Source organism: Carassius auratus, chromosome 23 (genome assembly GCF_003368295.1).
Source record: "Carassius auratus strain Wakin chromosome 23, ASM336829v1, whole genome shotgun sequence".
In the NCBI taxonomy this organism is placed as follows: domain Eukaryota; kingdom Metazoa; phylum Chordata; class Actinopteri; order Cypriniformes; family Cyprinidae; genus Carassius; species Carassius auratus.
Window position 1 is genome coordinate 8,571,367 of NC_039265.1, and position 17,372 is coordinate 8,588,738.

Genomic DNA, 17,372 nt, shown 5'->3' on the forward strand with positions numbered 1-17,372 from the left:
CTGAACAGCTTTTTAAAGATGTTGATTTCATTTTTCCAGCAGGATTTGGCACCTGCCCACACTGCCAAAAGCACCAAAAGTTGGTTAAATTTCATTGGTGTTGGTGTGCTTGACTGGCCAGCAAACTCACCAGCCCTGAACCCCATACAAAATCTATAAGATATTGTCAAGAGGAAAATGAGAAATGAGACCAAAAAAATGCAGATGAGCTGAAGTCCACTGTCAAAGAAACCTGGGCTTCCATAACACCACAAATCCATCACCTCCATGCCATGCTGAACTGAGGAAGTAATTAAAGGAGCAAAAGGAGCCCGCACCAAGTACTGAGTACATGTACATGTACAGTAAATTAACATACTTTCCAGATTTTTTATTGCTCTTATGAAGTATTCTAATTTGTTGAGATAGTGAATTGGTGGGTTTTTGTTAAATGCGAGCCAAAATCATCACAATTACAAGAACCAAAGAATTAAACTACTTCATTCTGTGTGCACTGAATTTATTTAATACACAAGTTTCACAATTTGAGTTGAATTACTGAAATAAATGAACTTTTCCATGAATTTCTAATTTGAGATGCACCCGTATAAATAATATAAATAATATGAAGTATTATATAGCATAAAATGATGCTGAAATAATACAATAAAAAGTATTGGAGCAGTGGATAAGACACATGCCTTTGGTGTGAGAGACCCGGGTTTGAATCCACTGTGAGACACCAATGTGTCCCTGAGCAAGACACTTAACCCCTAGTTGCTCCAGTGGCGTGTGACCTTTGACATATATAGCAATGGTAAGTCACATTGGATAAAAGCGTCAGCTAAAAGAATAAATGTAATATAAATAAAAAGCATAATAAATAATACTATACACTTATATAGTTCTATTGATATATAATATAAAACAATAGCCTATAGGATAGATAAAATAGTGATAGCAAAACAGCTCATGAAAAAATAATGTTGATACAATGGCAGCATGAATTTACACAGTTCACACATTTCGCCACTGTGAGAACAGAAGGGCAAAACAGAATGTAACTTGAGAGTTTTACAGCCGCAGGTGAATCCCACCCCTGCTAAAGGGCTCTCCCCTATGAAAAAAAAAAAAACCCAGGTCTGCTGTCAACTGACAGCATGAGGAAATCCCCACTTTACAAGGAAGTTGTTTTGGAATATACATGCATGAGTACTTTTAGGGACATACCGTGGAAGGGAATAAATTGGCCAGATTCCAACAGAATGACGTCTGGATTCAGGAACTTCAGACAGACTTCGATTTTTAAAACATAAAGCCGATTGTCTCTCACTTCCTCACAAGGTATTCTATCTGAGAATGATTTGAGGCATGGCATACTGTAATTAAAGGTTCTAGTGAAAAACCCTTCAGTCCCAAGAGGAACGGTTCAGAGAATATGGACGTCACATTTCCCACGTCAGTAAAAAAAAAAAAAAAAAAAAGCTTTTATTTTTCAAGACACTGTTCAGTCTCGGGGGCTTGTTGTATTAAAGTCTGTAGGCCTGTGTGTTCAAAGTGCAATAATTGACAAGTATGCAAAAGTTATATGACAAATTCTGCAAAAACACCAGAATAAAAAATACATCTGCTTTGCTGTTTGTGAGAGAACTCACTAAACTAAACACTAGACTACTAGCAAATTAAATAGGATGTAACGCTTCCTTTTCTCAGTCTGTCACTTTTTCACGAATATAGGCTATTTTAGGTGTTAATTGACACCTTCATATGAATATGTTTGGGTGTTTTTAGGTGTTGAGGGATTGCTAAGAACACAACCTTTAAACTTAGTTTGTTCTCTGAATTTTGTTTTGTTTAGTCTTAATGTGGTTGTTAAATGTATGAAAAAAAAAGTTTAAGGGAAATTAATTTGGGAAATTAAAATACTAATCTGTTCCCCAAATTAAGTGTCCGTTCCATAGTTTGCCAAACTATTGAAGTTAATAGTTCACAATTAAAAATCATTTTCACAAATGTACGCAATGTTAGGGTGGTTGTCTGGGCATTGCCACAGAGATATGGACCATTGCTTTCAATCAGGAGGGGAGGGGTGTATGGCTTCGATTTGGATTCAATATCAGTTACTTGGTTTAAACTGTGTATTTGCTTGCATTCATTGTGTGTAATTATGCAATCATTATTAAAAAGGATGTAGGCTTAAGTTATTAACTTTTTAAATGTCTTATTTAAAACTCCAGTGTTTAAATTTGTCTAAATATGTATTGAAATTAAGAACTTTAAAAAAATTAAGCAAGTATGACCTGCAGTTTTCTAGATATATTTAGTAAAGACTAAAGAGCCATACAGATAGGGACTAAATCATGGCATTACAAATTAAAATTATTTGTTTTACCTGACCACAAAATGACTCTAATTTGCACAGGAATTTAGAACCTTCCTATTTTAACCTTTCTACACTAATTGTTATATTAGAAAAATATCATAATTGCACAAATAGTATTTAATATCTCTTTAAAATATTAAATTAATATTATTTAACTGAAAAAATAGTTAAGCTTGTATGGTCACATTATAAGTAAGCAATACCTGAGGGTTAAGGAAACCATACTAATGTTGCCTCTCCATCACTCTCCAGAATAAAATGATACTGTAAATGCCATCGACTTAATAATCAATGCATAATATGCTGTAATGTTTACCAAAAATTGCTGCAAGTAATTCCTGTTTGATGGAGCTGTAGTCTATTTAACTTACACCCATTCAAAGGTATTGTCAACGCTGGTTTGTTTGGAGAGCGCTTTGGATAAAAAACGAAGCTATGACTGTGTTTCATACCGCGGGCAGGGTTGTCGCTTTGCGTGAGATTTACGCGGGCAGCGTGAGAGCGCGTGACAGAGCCTGGAAGCGTGTCTGACGCCAAGTGCGTGAGAGTTGGCAACCCTGCATACATAATGCTTAAACAAACAGTCAGGTAAAGGGTGGAGGTGTATTATTTTATTTTTCAGTTTTCCGTCTTCATTTAAGCTGCATTTAAAGAAACTGGCTTGTAAGAATATAAGAATATGGAAGAATGTGTGTTACAGGTAAAACTTCGCCATCTTGTGCTCGTTTACAGTATTGAATATGATAAGTATATTTACTGTAACATGCGTCCCAATGTGCATTCTATCCATCCTAAATTATATGTGATATAAGTGATTTTCAATAATATTTAGGACACATAGGGTGGATAGTATTCACATTATGACGCAGGTTAGGTGTCTAATTTTAACATTGTAAAAGTAGTGCAGTATACTTTAGAGCACATCTGATGTATGTACAGAAGCAGTATGCAATGATTTATTCCTGTTTTAGCACCACATTATTACTTGAATATTATAATTTAAGACTAGTAACGACTATTAGCACTGATTGGAGCACCAAACCTACATTTTGATAAAATGCAGTTGATTATTGACTAATTAAACTGCAGAGAGTGAGGGGAAGTTAATGTCATTAAACCTGATAAGAAATTTCCAGGTTCATTTAACCCCAAAATCAAAAGAAAAATAAGAAATAATATTTTGCTTAAAGAAAATGATGATTATTCTTAGGACCTTATATTTAGGATATGATTATTTTAGGATTAATTTTCTTTCTTTTATTTTTAATAAAGAATATAGAATCTCTCGCTCTCTCTTTTAATTTATTTATGTTTTTTAGATTTTTTGTGAATATGACATTCACTCAGCTTTCAATGTTGAAAAAATTGTATTTTTTTTTTTTATTTATTTTTTTTGTCATTGTTAAAATTTCCAGACAGTGTTTATTAAAGATGGCTGGAATTCTGTAGCATTTGCTTGTGTTTAAGGAAAGGTTAAGCAGTGTGTAGTTCCTTCAGTTTCTGCAGAGCTGATGCGAGGTGAACTTTGCCCTCTCTCTGAGTGTTACGCGTGACCTCGCTGACCTTCAGAGGACTCAGATTCAGATCAAAGATGAGGCTGTAGTTCTGTAGCAGGCGTTTGGCTTGGTCTCTGTCCAAGTGACCTGAAAACATCATTTCATCACAGTTTAAATCACTTACGTGCTTCAGATAAACTGTATTTGTGCGATGGGTTTTATACCTGTGTTTTGGGTGTCACACATTTTTAAGGCCATCTCCATCTTCTGGAACCTCTGAAGCCATGTTTCTTTTTGTTCTGCATTGGCTTCGCTTCTGTCGCTCACTGATTCCAGGTCAGTACTGGTCACTGACACATCCCAGATCTCTGCCTTAAAAACATCCATCAAACCATGTTTAAAAACATCCATCAAAATGTGTTATTTTATTTCAGAAAGCTGCTGACAGTATAAAATGATAATATTTTGGGCAGCTACTGACAGACCTCAACACTTTGCTGTTTGTCGTCTTGTACAGCTTTCTGTATGAACTGCAGCAAGTCTTGATAGTGCACCTGCAAATCAGCATGGTGAGTAAAATGCACATAAAAAAAATAACTTCACATAAAAAATTACAAACTTTAATGAACTTTAAATTTTAATTTTAAACTTCAAACTTATTATTATTTTATTTTTTTACCAAATTGGAAAACCGGTAAATTCCAGAAAAACATACACATAAGTCTTCTTTCATCTTAGAATATAAAGAAAAAAGTAATCAAATCTTTGCAGAAGAAAATGAAACTTTTTTTTTTTAAATTAACATTTTTAAAAAATTGTTTATAAAAAATCATTTTTACAAAATATTTACAACATTTTTACTTTCCGTCTCAAAATCAAAAAAAGAAAAGAAAACAGTTATTTTGCAGAAATACATTTAAATACATTTTCAGAACCATAAAACGATGTCCCCACGACAAACAAACAAAGAGGTTAATAATGAAAACAGTCAGTGGTGTGTAGTGTAATATGAAACTAGAATAATTAAGTCAGTATTCAAGTTAAGATTTCTGATTTAATCATTGGGTTTCATTTTTGACGAATGCATATGCCACTGAAATTAAAAGCTGACACAAATGATATTATTTGCTGTGATTCCCAGAGGTTCTGCTTGATGATTGATCTCCAGTACCTGCTTCGGGTCGCTGGTGTTACTGAAGGAGTGGAACATACAGCCCAGTGTAGTGAGCTTCAGAGGGAGCTGCAGTCTGAGGAACAGACATGTGAGTTCTGACTGATGGATGGTTCCTGATCGGGACGGATCGAGTGATGTCACTTCCTCCTCCATGATCTGGAATGTTCGTGGCTCCAGATCCTGCAGTTCCTCTGAGACGGATGAGAGGAGGCAGAACTCTGGACTCAATTTAACTGGCTCCTCTGTCTGGACATATTGAGTAAGATTTGATTTTAAAGATTTGATTTTTAATTCAGCATACACTATCAAAGGTTTGTGGTCAGTAAGATTTAAAAATTTTTTTTTTTAATTTTATTCCAGTAAAAAATACATTTATAATGTCAAATTAATAATTTATTTTATAGAATATTTATTATTTCTTTTCATCAAATAATTCTATAAAAGGTATCACAGTTTCCGCAAAAATATGAAGCAGCACAACTGTTTTCAGCATTGGCAATAATAAATTACATTTTAACAACATATTCATAGAAAACATTTATTTTTAAATTGTAGGAGTATTTCACAATATTAAGTTTTTTTTACTGTATGTTCAAGCAAATATTCGCAGCCTTAATGAGACTTCTTTCAAAATCACAAACAATTTCTGAGCTCAAACTACTGAATAGTTGTACTTGTTCGATTTGATTAAAGACAGCATGCACATTATGTCTTACCTGTGCTTCCGTAATATGAGGATCTTGCATGAGTTGTTTTGTGTAACCCATGTTGGTTGTGGACTTCAGATGTATGTAGGACTGTGATCGATCTCCACATGGTGCTGTCACACACCGTCTGCCAGGAACCTGGATCATTACCAAACCATTAGCATCCAGCTATCATCAGCACAAGCTTTAGATTATAAAGCACATTTTTTCCTTCTATTAAAGAATGAGAAGTGGATTTCAGAACCCTAAACAGCGCTGGTATTTTGATACTAGGTTTCAGTACCATGGACAGTGCAACCATTTGACCTCTAGAGACCTCTAAACTGGTCAATGACAAGCACACAGTGGTAAACAATGGTTAAGTCTAGCAAAATTACAGAGTTTGTGAGTTGAATATTGCATTGTCAGTGTAGTTTTTGATGGAGTTGATTTTTTATTACCTGTCTGAGGACATCTAAAAGGTTTTCTGTGTGCTCAGCTGGTCTCAGAGGCTCCAGGTCATGAGAAGGTGATTTTCTGCTTGAATCTCCATCTGTGACTCTGTTAGGTGGACTGTGTCTGTGCTTGGAGAAGTTTGTTACCTTAAGATGATCTGTAGGACTATATATTATAATATATTAAATGTTTTTGTATATTTTTATCATTGTTAATATTTAATGTGTAATGGTAAATATCATAACAGTGTTAAATGACATTTAATTTAATTTTAATTTATTTATATATGCTTAATTTATCCTGCACCATTTGTGCTGTGGACAATAATAAATAACAATTAAAATATTTTTAGCAATATTTATATTTTGTCCGAGGTATAAATGTAAGTATAATAAATGTTTGCAAGTTTATTATTATTATATAATCTGCCAATATATAAATTATAACTCTAATTTAACAATTTAAAAAATATATACATAATTTTTTTTTAAATATACATATTTAGATATTTTTAATACATTAAATTATTTATTTTTTTATCATTATATATTTTTATTTTTATTATTCTTTGTTTTGTACCTTTTTGTCCCATTAGTGAAATGCTTAATTTGTTTCCCACCAACAATCTTCACCACCAGCTGTGGCATGAATGTCTTCCCTGTGGTTTTCCATCCATCCATGATGTGGGAAGCTCCTACAGAGAAGATAATGAGACACAAATGAGTGATTGTTCAAATACACACAAGCATATATTGGGCATTAAAATGAATTTTGTGCTTAAAATTGTCTGAATGTCACTGCATTACATGACAAGATGTCAAACCTCATAACCTACTTCACTTTCCTGAGGCTATTTGACTTTAAAAACTGTAAATCTATCAAATACTTTAATGCTGTGAGTTTGGTTGGTGTCTGAATGCAAAAAAAAAAGAAGCAAAAGAAAACATTTACTTACCCACTATCACCGAATCTCTTCTTTTTGTGTCTTTCAGGTCTATAAAACAGGCTCTCTCAAAGCGAGTGCCCTTGTCCGGAGCTGATATGTGTCTGAGATACAAGCACGGATGAGGTTAGGAGCAGCAATATCCACAAATAAGAGCACAGCCTGTTCTCTCTAGAGTTCTCTGGACTCCAGGGGTACAATCTCAACTGTGCCATGGTTACCCGACCAGCCCAACCTCTCTGCCACAGCCACTTCCAGTAAATACACAGATAAGAGTGATTTATTACAGTCTGCTTCAGAAAGAAAGTCATTCCGCCTGACTACACAACGATAAGGTGAGTAAATTGGTTTTAAAAGCCTAAAAATGGTCTCCTAGCTAGCTTGAATAGCGATGGTAAATGCTATTATAAAATATTATTATTATAGTTTTTTTTTATATTCTCATTGTTATTTTTATTATATATATATATATATATATCTATCTATATATATATATATCTATATATCTATATAGATATATATCTATATATATATATATATATATATATATATATATATATATATATATATATATATATATATATATATATATGTGTGTGTGTATATATATATATATATATATATATATATATATATATATATGTGTGTATATATATATATATATATATATATATATATATATATATATATATATATATATATATATATATATATATTTGTAATTTTTTTTATATATTTTGAATAAGCTTGTTTTATTTTATTTTTTAATGGACTACACAATGATAGGTTAAGTAAATGGGTTTTTTAAAGTTCAAAGATAGGTATTAAGGTAGACAAATGACATTTTATAAATTTTTTGGGCATTTTTGCCTTAATTGTGATATAGGACAGATCAGACAAGACAGGAGTGAAGTGGGAGAGAGAGAAGAGGGCGGATTTGGGAAAGGTCCTCAAGTTGGGATTCAAACACGGGACGCCCGAAGCGCAATGGCGCTGTAGTCGGCTACGTCGATTTTATTTTTTAATAAGTAAATATGTAACATACTTTTAAAATATCAATTCATTTAGGCCTTTATGCTTCAGTTGTTCAGGTTTCAAGGGCAGTGATATGAAGTGCTGCCTCTAGGGGGCGACCTAACACAGGAAGTAGACATTTCATTCCCAATCTTTCAAGTGAGCTTTGCCAGTACTTTCAGGTCAAGCTGACATTAGTAATCAACAGCACATTACTTGAAGATTTATTTATTGTTGTTCAGTTCCACGGCAGATGAAGTCTTCCAGCCAGTGTGCCCATCATGCTGATCCTGACCTGTACTCTCAGGGTGTAATTATTTCATCCATCAGGATTAATGACTGGTCTGTAGTTTATTTGATGGCAGTAAAGGTGCTAATAGAATCAGTTTTAATTTGAGCACAATTCTTGATAAGCTACGGGGAGATACAGACCGGTAGAATTGGGCTAATTACCTGTGGAGGACCTCAAACCGGTTAATCCGCTGTCTTTTATTGAAACGTGAGCGCAGAATGTGCTTCTGATTGGACTTGCAATGGTCAAACGAAAGGCCAGCACGTGGCGGATAAAGAACACAAGTCTAATAAGCAACGCGGTTCTCTATTTTGTTTGATTTGTGCAAATTAAGGCGTGAAAGTGGCTCTTAATGAATGCGGAAATGGGTGGTTTTGGGGGGCATCAGTAGTCGTGGCACATCCCAGTGTTTCTGCCTTTCTAAACGGCTTAACACGGTTGAAGTGTGAAAGTCAGGCTAATTCTGATCTTAATGATCAAAATGTAATCCAGCCGGCGGAGGCTCGGACTCCCTCCATGAGGCAGATTGCACAGCTCAAACCTCAAAGGAGCATAAAATCACAGTGCTAACACACCACACAGTCCACTCCAACTTCAGAGGCAGGCAAAGACTGAAAGATGAAAGAGAGAGAGAGTTGGTTAGAGATCTGGGATGACAACTGAAAGACTGTAGGTTCAAACCTCACAAGAGGTGATTGAGGAGCTCAAATGAGGCTCTAATCTATGGTTAAGATTCATATTAATGTGTCATTCCTATCATTCCGATTGGAATTCCGACATCATTTGGAATCAGTCCTGATGGGATGAGATAAATAAATCCTCTTAGAACTAAATGAGATGCAACTGGATAAGATGAAATTACTACAGGATTTTTATAGTGAATGATCTTCATCAGAGCCTTGCTTGATGTTTTTGAATAATGTACTTTTGTTAAATTGGAATGCAAAAAAGAAAATTCACAGTTCTTCTGGACTGCTTCCAAATTATGAAAAAAACTATTTCATTTGTCATTTTTATAGATTGCCTGCTCGATGTATACTTAAATTGACTTGAGACTCAGGAGGACAAAGAGAAACATTTTCTCTGATTTTCATGAACCTGTTTAGATAAAAGGAAGTCTCTTATGCAAGTTGTCACTCTTTTTTCAACTAATAAAATTAGTTTGTTTGTGAATTCCACTAATCCAGCAGTTATTTTTAAGACATCCATAAAATTAATCTTTTTTTTATTTCATATTTATCTCTTTATTGTTCTGCAACAGGATTTATAAAACTAACCTACAATGTACAGAAAGCTAAATTATAAATAAATATTAATAAAATAGGTATATTATTGTTTAATTATTTAATTTTATGGATTTTAAGAAAGCATCTTTTGTTTTCTCAAGTTTTACATTATTGCAGCAATTTTCTTTTTATTCTAAGAGATCCATAGGATTAATTTTGAATTATATATTATTTAATATAACATATTTATTTATTTATTTATTTGTCTGCAGAATTTATTAAAACTGTACTATAATAAATATTAATAAAATAAATATAATAAGTGAATTATTTAATTTTAATTTAATTTTATTTTGTCTTTTACCGTATATAGCAGAGATACAACTATTTGAAAATCTGGAATCTGAGGCTACAGAAAAAAATAATACTACATTCGAATACTGAGAAAATCGCTTTTAAAGTTGTCCAAATTAAGTTCTTAGCAATGCATGTAGCTAATCAAAATTTTTGATAAAAGTTTTGATATATTTACGGTAAGAAATTTACAAAATATCTTCATGGAACATGATCTTTACGTAATATCCTAATGATTTTTGGCATAAAAGCAGAATAAATAATTTTGCCCCATACAATGTATTGTTGGCTATTTCTAAAAATATACCCCAGTGACTAAAGACTGGTTTTGTGCTCCAGGGTCACATATATAAACCTACATTAATAACTATTAATAAAATATATTGTTTTATAAAAAACATAATTATTTCATTTATTATTTTTAATTAATATTTATTTGTCTTACAACAGGGTTTATAAAACTGTCTTGTATGGTGACAAAAAGCCAAAACTTGACTAGAATTGACATGATTTGAGCTTTGACTTAGACTTGAGCACCAGAGACCTGTGAACATTCCATTAAGATTTCTAGGTTTTAGTTGCTCTGAATAAGTTCATCTGCTAAATGCCTTGAATGTAAGTGTTTCTCCAAAAGAACTGTCTTTTATTATTACTGTAAGTCACTGTAGTGTCAAAGAATTGACTAATTAATCCTTAGGGTGAGTCCGTTTGAACATGTGCATCTGAGTGTAAGAATAAGTTAATGGAGGTCGTGACAGAGGCGGCGTGAGAGACTGAAGTGTGTGTGTGTGTGTGTGTGTGTGTGATAGAAAGAGTGATGTATAAGAGGAAGGTGCTGTGGAGACTGACAAGGTGATGAATCACCACCTTCATCCTTTTTATTTCATCTGATGACATCCCGTTATTGTCCAAACCCTCGCACACTTACACATACACCGTATCAGGATGCCGTTTCTGTAGAGAGCAGCTATTTAAACATTTGTGTGTGTCTTTGTGCTGTACAATGGCACATAAAATGTCTTTAAAACATGGAGTTTTTAAAACATTTTTCATAGTAGGATGCATTTTCAGCGTGTTTTCATGTAAGTGAAAGGGCTTTGTTCACTACATTAATCATGTAAGTGTGGTTGCTATCTTGCAGACATACTGATAGGGCTGAAATGAAGATGAATGAAAGCCACAAGGCTCATGGGTGTTGCATTTAAACATTTATCTCAGGAAGGTTTATTTAAATAGTCATTTTTGTTTCAATTTTACTCTCTCATTATCATACTTCCGTTCATGCTCGCAGGTCTTTACAAATGCAAAGTCATCCTGGTTTCTGTTGTGTTGAATGATAAATCTTTGGAGATTCTGTTTAATGTGTTTCTACCAGGCTGAAATCATAACGAAATGTTTAACGGTGCCCTGATAAGGTTGGTTGAGCATTAGCAAGGATGGGATTTCTCTGTGGGTTGACACTTTCATGTTCTGTAATCTCACATCAAGATTTCATGTCTTCTCATTTCAAAAGCAGACACAAGCTGCTCTGTCACACATAAGACTTTAATGTTTATTTAGCTGTGAGGACGACCGGTGTCCATTATTCAAAACATTTATGATTATAGCCTCATTTGTGGAGTTGGTTTTTGTGAGAGATCTTGTAATGAGCATGATTCTACCTTCCTGATGTTCAAACAAACAAACGTATAACCTTCAACCAACTATAATAGAGTTTATATCCCGTAATTCTGACTTTATAATTAGCAATTGATCATTAGCTACTGTGACTACATCCGACAAGCCATGGCGCTCTCATGCTCTCCTGCAATCAGGCGGCAAGGAAGTCGACAGGAAGTTGAAGTCGTCTGCGTGCCGCCATCTTGTAGCAGAACTTCACTTGCGATAGCATCCCATTGACTCCCGTTCATTTTGGCGTCACTTTGACAGCGAATAACTTTACATCTGAGGTGTTTAAAGACTCCATTTGTCCAGTACTTATTTCTAAAGATACACGACAATGTATAAAGGGCTCCATTACCTTCTATGTTACATTATTGCCCCGTAGAAACAGTTGTAAAAAGTTTATTTTTTACAAAAACAGTTTTTGTAAAAATAGGCTAACGATTGCGTCATAACCACGCGTCTCTCTGTCGCATTACCGTACAGACAGGAGGAGAAGCTCGCAGGCAATTAACTTAATATGGCGTACTGACGTTACATTTTAAAATACTATACAAAATAATTAATCAGAATACTTACTCCTGCTCACTCACGACAAAGAACTCCCCGCTCAAGCTCGCCGTCTCTGCAAGATTAACGATGGCAGTTTGCACGCACAGCCACTTAGAAGATTTACATCTGTCAGACAGGTTGCTGACGTCGTCAAGCTTAGTTTGAATCTGCCTTCGTTAATGTACTCTAGTGTTTGGTTTGTTTGTCAGACTAAATGGCAGACTCTGCATTAGGATTGGTCAGATCGCCTGTCAATCAAACTCATCACAATTCTGAGAAAAAAAGTCAAGCAATTGCAAGATAAAGTCAAGTCAAATCACCTTTATTTATATAGGGCTTTATACAATACTGATTGTGTCAAAGCAGCTTTACAGTGTCAACAGGAAGTATATAGTAAATAGTGTGTCAGAAGTCAGAACTGTGAGACAAACAGTCGCAATTACTTTTTAGTTTTTTTTATTCAGTGGTGGAATTCCACATGGTTAAGATGTCACCTGTTATGATGTGTTAGATGTCATCACTTGTTGACGCAACCAAAGTATTTTCTTTGTTAGTTCATCAATCCTAATAAAAGTCAATAGCCTTGTGGTTAGTGCATCAACATATAGCACAACTGTGCTTACAGAGACCTGAGTTTGATTCCCATCTTGAGGTCCTTAGCTGATTCCTCTCCTTGCTGTAATTTATTTTCTTCTGTCCTATGTGAATAAAAGGCATAAAAACAACTTAAAATTGTGATGCACAGTATGTAGTGAACCAGTGTTTGTTACATTATTGTGTCTTTCTGTATTGACCCGCATCAGCATCCAGGATCTGAACTCAGATCTGTTTTGTAATTGCTCATTATATTTGCACTTGGATAATGAAATGATTCTGGAGAGATGTGTTTCCCATCATATCGGTGTGATGTATTCAACACAGCATCTTTTACCTGCCATAATCTCCTTGTTTTTGTCACTCTTGTTGAAAATTTATTTTGTGGCGATCTACGCGATGGTCTCTAATTGATCAGCTCGACAATTAGACAGAACAAGGCCTGTCTCTCTGTTTGTCTCTCTATCTCTGTCTGTCTGTCTGTCTTTGTATGTCTGGCAGCAGCTGCTCTGAATCAGGTTATCCTCTGACAGATAATGGATGTAGCCGGTATCTAAGCATGCTCCCTAAAGCCAGCTCAATCCTTCCAACAAGATAAAGCCGACAAATTACGCAACATGAAAAAAACTCGCCGGAGGAGAGCCAGAGAAAGAGCTGAGGATGTAAAGAAAGAGAGGACACAGGTGAGAGAACAAATGTGCTTAGAGATTAATTGATAATTTGGTGTGTGATTCTCTCGTCGTTAACCTTTAGCGCAGCGCAAATGACGTGTCACTCCATTTAAACAATGGGGTTGTCCGGCGCGGCTGATTGTGTATCTGCTGTCAGGAGGAGCATTGATCAAGAGCTCCACATCAGTCTAAATGTGCAGGAGTCTCTCAGCGCTCCGTTCATTCATCACACGAGCCTCCTCCTGCTCGCGTCCATCCTTATTAATGTCCTCTACGAATGTCAGCACCTCCCTCTTAAGTACGGCCAAGGGAGAGCGTCGCACATCCTTCTTTCTTCCTCAAGGTCTTCAGAAGTTTTAGGGAAACTGACAGTCTGGTGCTGAAAGTTTTCCAAAGGGCATTTAAAGGGACAGTTCACCCATAAATTAAAATGGCGTCATAATTTAAAGAAATAGTTTACGCAAAAATAAAAATTCTGTCATTAAATACTCAACCCCATTCCAAAAATGTAAGACCTTCATCTTCTTCGGAACACACATTAAGATTTTTCTTTATGAAATCTGAGAGCTTTCTTACCAATATAGTGATTTGGCCTCACTTTTTTTTTTACACTGAGAATCTGCTTTAAATAATGGCTATTTTCCACAATCTGATCTTGTTGTATGAAGTTTCAAGTAAAACGGTGACATAAATATATTATTTTCATATGGGTCTGAAGTTAATCAAAGTGGCTACAGACTCTGAGATTTGAAATTATATCCATTTTTTGTTGATCAAGGAAGTGGTTTGAAAAATATGATTATTAATATTGTTGCGGGGGGGGTGGGGGTGGGGGGTTTGTCCTGCCCCCTTTACACTTCGGTTTAGGGTACTGCTCAGCCTTAGTTAAGAGTTGATCAAAATAATTACATTCATTAAAAACTGAGATTCTAAGCTCTAAAATGATACATAGTTTGTGTTATTCCGTTCAGGGGTTGCTTAGTAATTTGATTTAGCAATTTTTTGTGCCGGAGGTGTCCCGCCGGAAGGTAATCTCTGGTTTTAAAGGGTTAAAAAGTCTGGTAGCACATATGTGTATTTATGTATTTATGCATGTGTGTTGTTTTTAGCTCATCAAGTTAAATTCTGAACAACTAGGTTGTTATGGCATTAAATAAATAAATAAATAAAGGTGCATGGAAACACTAAGATGTGGATATAATTTCCAAAATGTGCATAAAAATGGCATGATTACTTTAATTTAGAAGTCATTATTAGTACAGTATAAGCTTAGATGAAAATACAATGATGTTCCATTTCTATTCTGTGGAAGTGATGGTTTTGTTCTCTTGAGCACAAAATGCAAGTTGTTTTATATTATTTGCAAATAGTTTCATATTTTAATTTTCAGTTTTTATTTTATATTTTACTTTACATTTTGTATATATATATTATATATATATATTAATAAAAAAATTCATAATAAAGATTTGAATAAAAACATAGCTGGTGAAACATTTTAATGGTGTTTTTAATCATTTTTAAGGCTTGATTGCTATATATTGTCATTGTATGGAACACATATATGCAAACATTCTTCTAATATTTTCCACTTGTTTTCCACAGAAGAAAAGCATATGGGTCGGAACGACATTAGGGTGAGTAAATGATGAAATAAGTTTCATTTTGGAGTAAATTATCCCTTTAATGTCACCTTGGAAGATTTTCTCCACTTTTCATTCGAGATTTCAGCCCCCCCAGTATGTCTTTACAGATAAAACACGCTGACCTGATTAGAAAATTACCTGAAAATTACTGTTGTTTTTTGTCATGCAATAGAGGATTGTTGCTGGAAATATCTGGAGCAGGTCCGCTGTGACATAATTATTCAAAGGAGCATGTTGTCTAACCTTCACAAACGGCGCCGATCATCCATTCAGAGCCTCGTGTTTAGGTGGGAGATGTAGCAGGACCAGGGTTCAGTGTGGGACCTCAGGAGGCAATGAAGCAATACGTTTCCATCTTTCTGAAGGTCACCTGACCTACATGTGCTGCAGGACGTTGGACACATTTTTTTACTGCCAGTTTGTATAGATTTATCAGTGTCACTCCTTAAAATGTGAATAAATTCACATATTTAGCTCCTTTTATAACATTTGTCAGGGGTGCTTAGTAAGGCATGAATCAAAATAGACTTTGTTTACTTACTAATACATGTTTCAGGTGTTTTTGTGCGTCTTTTATCAGTACATGTTATTCTAAACAAAAATATGACTTATTTTTAACTCTGAATGATGTTTCTTGACTATGAGTCATCCTGTGCTAGTGACGTGTCATGTTATGAACATGTTACGCTATTGCTGAGATATTTTAGTTGTTCTAGAAATGGCAATAAATAATATAGGAGAGCACTCGCATGGGTCCTGGAGATGCGGATGACCTAGAAAGACAGTAAAAACACAGGAGAAAAATAGACAAAGGGTCATTCAGTTCTCTTCAGCCCATCACCATGTGCTCAAAAACGCCGTGGTTTTCAAAGTCACCCAAGACCTGTTGTAAACAGTTCCCTGAGTTGAACCAGTATGTAAATATTCACAATAACCATATACAAGCTGAGTCTTCCACCCACTTAGACTGGCTGATTGGCAGCTAAAGTGACTAATGCTGCATTCAAGATCTTTGGAAATCATAATTACAGCATGATGTGCGTTCCAATGATTTTTGCTAAAGTGAAATGTTTTTGCTCTATAATGTACTTCTGGAAGCATTTTTGCACTAATGCATCACAATGAAGAGCAAAGGATGTGCATTTGGTGAGTAATCAATGTTTTTTTGTCATTCTTGTTTTCACAGAGAATGATGGGAAATGTAGTTTGATTGCACTAGTCTGTCTACTCATGTATCAGCTAAATTACTAGTTCTTATGCTTATTCAGAAAATAAATATTAAGCACAAAAAACATTTTCGAAAACGGTGTTTTCAAAATGTATAATAATACACATTTTTCTTGAGCATCAAATCAGCATGTTTGTATGATTTCTGAAGCATCATGTGATACCGAATACTGGAGTAATGATGCTTTGCATCACAGGAATAAATTATATTTTAAAATATATTCAATCAGAAACCAGTTCTTTTAAATTGCAATAATATTTGTAGCGAATAAAAAAGGTTAAATCCCAAGCATACTACGACTGTATTGATTGAATTCTTTACACAAGTTTTTCTTTTAAAAACATTTTCATTGCTCATATATGTTTTAATTAAAACAGTAATGAATTAACAAAATAACTCTCTGTAGGTCTGCCTTCTGAGCTGACACTATTTAATATAATTCAAAGGTAGAAATTAAGTTTGATATTGAGCTGAATGAGACTTGAATGAAACCTCTTTTTTTTGTGTGAAATTTTGAAGAGTAAATGTTCGGTTTTCAAAGACCTGTGGCTCACGGATGATTGCCTCCCCACCTCTATGTCATTTCATGACAGTGTGTGAATCCGCCGCTGATAAGAAAGCTTTACTGACAGAGAGACTGACGGTCTGTCATGGGCTCATTGCACATTGGCAAAAGCCTGTCGCTTGATCGGGTTTAACTCGCTACTAAAAGGGGTCAGCGCTAGATTTACCCCAGGTGCTCATGTGTTTCTTTAAATGCTAACCAATGCAAATGGCCTCACTGTTATCTCTCAGTTATGCCAAATTATTTTAATCCAACAATACTTTAGATCCGTAATGTGTGCTGGGAATGACAGATGCCAGCTGTTCTTCAAACTCGGACAATGCCTGTTTGAGCTGAAGCATTGATGGCTTCTCTTTGCAATAGTGCTCCAGCTCACCCGAAGGGACGAGGACGGATAATGGAAATTCAGAGCCAAAAAGCTTGAGGGTTTGCTGGGAACGCCACGTGCCTT

At 34.8% G+C, this 17,372-nt stretch overlaps 3 long non-coding RNA genes across 3 annotated transcripts; 2 read left to right on the forward strand and 1 right to left on the reverse strand.

The window, feature by feature from the left end:
• Positions 1 to 3,774: 3,774 nt before the first annotated feature.
• On the reverse strand, positions 3,775 to 4,417 carry LOC113041733 (uncharacterized). Its single transcript, XR_003275454.1, has 3 exons — positions 4,344 to 4,417; positions 4,083 to 4,230; positions 3,775 to 4,005 (listed from the first exon to the last, which is right to left on the reverse strand). It is a non-coding gene; the product is annotated as an uncharacterized LOC113041733 (long non-coding RNA).
• LOC113041732 (uncharacterized) lies at positions 4,315 to 9,281 on the forward strand. The gene is made up of 4 exons (XR_003275453.1): positions 4,315 to 4,427; positions 5,000 to 5,291; positions 7,167 to 7,452; positions 8,004 to 9,281. It is a non-coding gene; the product is annotated as an uncharacterized LOC113041732 (long non-coding RNA).
• Positions 9,282 to 12,690: 3,409 nt separating this feature from the next.
• LOC113041734 (uncharacterized) lies at positions 12,691 to 16,375 on the forward strand. The gene is made up of 3 exons (XR_003275455.1): positions 12,691 to 13,494; positions 15,088 to 15,119; positions 15,301 to 16,375. It is a non-coding gene; the product is annotated as an uncharacterized LOC113041734 (long non-coding RNA).
• The last annotated feature ends 997 nt before the right edge of the window (positions 16,376 to 17,372 follow it).